The following is a 4505-nucleotide window of genomic DNA, read 5'->3' on the forward strand; positions in this document are numbered from 1 at the left end:
GCATCCAAGGAATAAAAGTGCACAACTTTGTAATGATCTCAGAGAAGCTGCATATACAAAATTAACAACAAACCTTGCTAAGGTCTCAGTGAGTTGCCGGACCTAAAAATTGCTTTTCTAGAGAAGAGGGAAAGCAAAAAAAGAGAAGTTAGTTTGCTAACCAGGTACCTACCACTGACATGAGTCCTCCTTTCCCACAGACTTCTTGTGCAACTCTGGACACGTCATTTGCTCTCACCATATCTCAGATCTTTATTCCTGCCACACACATCCCCCTGGCCTTTAAAACAGGGCTACCCAGCCTTGGCCCTGCCACCTGAGCACTCGCTTCTCCCTGTTCCCACCCATCTGCAGTGGCCAGATCTACCCCCAGAGCAAAATCTTTTCCAGTGAAGTCCTAAGCTTTTAGGTCAAATCAGCAATTTAAGCAGAACACTCATACTCCAGACTACTTGCTGGTTTTGTTTGTTTGCTTGCTTGGTTTTTGGTGGGGCGGGGGGGAGAATACTAATCAAACAACAACTAAAAATCAACCCAGAATGCTACAGTAAGCAGAAAAAGGGAGATGGAAACAAAACCACTCTCCTGCACCCTTGCTGGAACTTTGCATGTTTCACAGTTCTGAATTGTGCAATGGGGTATCTTCTCCTTTCTCCCCAAAAGGGGCCTGAAAGGGGAAGAAAGGAGAACACGGGAAAGCGTTCTTGTTCTTTAGATACCTCTCTTCCCTATCTTTCTTCTGGACATTCAAATTTGAAAAAGTATTCTTACTTAGCTCTTCCAGCAACAATTTTCCTATTATATTAATTATTTTAGAAACATGACTAGTCACAGGCCTTTTGAGCCATTTTGTGTATTACCAGCTTCATAAGGTAACTTACTTTTTGGACCCCGTTAAAAAAGTTCAAAGCGAAAATCAACAGTAAACTGTCAGAGTTTGAGAGTGAGGGGCTAATTGGAATGAGTACTGATCACAGTTTATGACTCATGCATGAAGACAAGAATCTATGGCTGGTGGTTTTTTTTTTTTAAAGAAAGTGTGTTTCACACTTGAGACTAAACTGAAAAACAAAATAGCATCTAGTATTTTTGGCCATTTTCTAAAATCTGGACTCCTTTGCTTCTGCGTGCTCAAAACTGTAGTAATTCATTCTATCTTAGTTTCATGAAGATCTAGTTCTTCATGAACCAGAAGGCAGGTTTAATTTAATCATGGGTAAGTGTATATTAATATATATTTAATATATTTCAAGAAGGGTCTTTTTTTGGTACCATCTTAGCTCTCTACTTCCTAAGAGAGGACTTAGATATAGATTATGGGCATCTCTCCCCACTCCTGCTCAAGGGAGCTCCATGTAAGTCACCTTGTGTCTGGAAACATTCCAGAGTGTGTCAACTTAATATCAGGAAGCAATTTTTGCTCTCTATTCAATATTATCACTACTACCTTTTTCCTCTACTCTACACTATAGAAGCTTCACTGAGTAAATGTCACATTATCTCTGCATCCCGCTGCTTTATTAAACCAACAAACTCAAGAGATGACTATACTTGGGAGCACTAACCAGCACGGTTTTGTAGAGATTAAAAACTTCATCTACGCCCACCAAAAGATCTGCAAAAGCCACTTAAATTACTCCGAAGAATTCCAGTTGCTGCCCTTGGGTGAAGCGGGGGCTCGGGCAGGCTCTGCAGCGCCGCGCTGCGCCGCTGGGTGGCGCTCACACACCGACGCTCCCTGTGCAAACCGGTCCTTGCCTTTTTTATTATTATTTTCTAAGAAAACCCAACAGCAGCAGGCAAAAGTAAAGCTTAAACAGCGTGTCGGAGACTCAAACTGATGAATCCTAGCTGCTCGCGGCAGAGGGATTCGTTAGCAATAGGAAGTGAAACACTCCAAGTTGCGCCTGTTGTTTTTTTTTCCCCATCTTTGTTCTACTCAAAAGCACAGCGGTGGTGGATCTGCACTCTACATCCTTTAGGACGAATATTTTCCATATTTGATGCCCTGCCACATCTCAAACTTCATAAGAAAGGCCCCACAGGGTAGCTCGTTGGGATTTAACTCTCCCTCTCAATGGCTTAAATGTCTTGTGATCCAAATGTCCTTGGAGTTTCTGGGCCACATCCTCTCTTGCTCTCAACTCCTGACACCTACTGCTAGACTTGAAGTTTATAGACAGTCAAAAGCAGATTTTTAACTAATAGTATTATGGCAAGAAATCAGTTCTGCTTTCCTAAAGCGGACTTTCTAAATTCCACATTTTCCAAAGATATAGTCAGTTTAAACAGAAAATTATCCTCACAAACACCAAACCACCAGCTCTAGACTCTTCTTAAACTTTTGATTCCCCTTCTGCCCTCCATTAAGGCTTCCAGATGCCACATTTGCTTTATGCTTTTTTGATGCTGTACTAGCTGGCTGTTTTTCTGTCTGCAGCACCAAACCTGAGAGCTGGGTTTGTCATGAGGAACCTCAATGTTAAATATACCATACCTCTCCCACCGTTACTGGCACCAGACGTCCCCCTCCCTCACCTCAGTGTCACAAGCCATATCCTTCCATCCACTCCATTTTTCACTGCTGGGTACAAGTCTGCAGTCGCTTCTAAAAGGCTTAACCTTACCCTGTCAGCATTTATAGACATCATAGCTATCCCGCCTTTAATTGCCTATTTGTCCTTTCCTCCGATTACAATTTTCATGTTCATGCATACAACGCCATGCCAAAAAATTCCTGCAAAACTTTGTGACAACCCACTTTTGCAGTGCGGGCTACAGAATGCTACTCTACAAGTCAACTTTTGTTAGATGAGATTACAGGTCATTTCTTGAGAGCAGTTTTTTTTCCTTATTTGTTAATTTCTGCCACTCAGGTTATAGAGTGACTCGGAGCAAAATGCAGTGTATGCCTGCACAGCTAACACTAGGGGTGCCAGGTGCCATTGCAATCTCAAAAGTAGCTTTTTATCCCTCTCACACTCCCTTCACCATCTCCGTTCTCCTGATGCTTCATTTAAGCAGGAGATCTCATAGCTGTGTCATGCGAGAAGTCACCAGCAGTTAAATCCTTACATGGCAGCGGCAAGTCAGAACCTGTTTATTCGAGGCATCGGGCGCCAGTCCACACACACAGCAACGTGTTTTCTTACGCCATTCTGAATCCGGCTGCAGTACCAAAAGTTGTTTTGACGGCTGAACCTGACAAATGCAGCTGAGACTCCCCAGATGAACACACACATTTGGTGGCAGCTACAACTGGTTGGCTGATGCTCAACAGGCCAAGTCATGGGAGTTTGCCACACTTAGGAAGCTGGCTTGTTTCAACAACTGATGTGAGAGCTTCCAGTTTTCCCTGAAAGGATTTCCAAGCAGTTACTACAAAATTACTTTGAATGTATTTAATTATCCAGATATCCTTTAAGGGGGGATGCTGCTGCATCCATGAACAGCTTTGGAGGTTTTGCTAGAGCTTTTCCAGAAAGCTGCATGACAAGGGGCATTAACAGTGAACCAAGATGTCAGAAAGATACAAATTGACTGATTAACTACAAACTTTTTCTATACATTTAACAAAAAGCAGCTTATTAACCCACTGAATAGTAAACGTCAACAAGTCTGTGAAATAATTGATACAGAAAGTTGGGAAATGACCTATTGGAGAGCAGTGTAGGGGAAAGGGACCTGGGGGTCCTGGTGGACAGCAGGATGACCATGAGCCAGCACTGGGCCCTTGTGGCCAGGAAGGCCAATGGTACCTGGGGTGGATTAGAAGGGGGGTGGTCAGTAGGTTGAGAGAGGTTCTCCTGCCCCTCTACTCTGCCCTGGGGAGACCACATCTGGAATATTGTGTCCAGTTGTGGCCCCTCAGTTCCAGAAGGACAGGGAACTGCTGGAGAGAGTCCAGCACAGGGCAACAAAGATGATGAAGGGAGTGGAGCATCTCCCGTGTGAGGAAAGGCTGAGGGAGCTGGGGCTCTTGAGCTTGGAGAACAGGAGACTGAGGGGTGACCTCATTCATGTTTACAGATATCTAAAGGGTGAGTGTCAGGAGGATGGACCCAGGCTCTTCTTGGTGACAACCAATGATAGGACAAGGGGTAATGGGTTCAAACTGGAACACAAGAGGTTCCACTTAAATTTGAGAAGAAACTTCTTCTCAATAAGGGTGACAGAACACTGGAACAGGCTACCCAGGGAGGTTGTGGAGTCTCTTACTCTGGAGATATTCAAAACCCACCTGGACACCTTCCTGTGTAACCTCATCTGGGTGTTCCTGCTCCATGGGGGGATTGCACTGGATGAGCTTTCGAGGTCCCTTCCAGTCCCTGACATTCTGTGATTCTGTGACTAGATCTACCAATACTGATTTAGAAAGAAATAAATAAGCTGATTTTTGTATCTCACCTCCCTCATGCATCATGCAAACAAAGAAAAGTAGCCAAAAGAAATATAAAGTAGTCAAAAGAAAACACACACTTGTGTGTATTTGCAAGCATATGTGG

The sequence above is a fragment of the Streptopelia decaocto genome (assembly GCF_964273445.1).
Source record: "Streptopelia decaocto genome assembly, chromosome: 18".
Lineage (NCBI taxonomy): Eukaryota > Metazoa > Chordata > Aves > Columbiformes > Columbidae > Streptopelia > Streptopelia decaocto.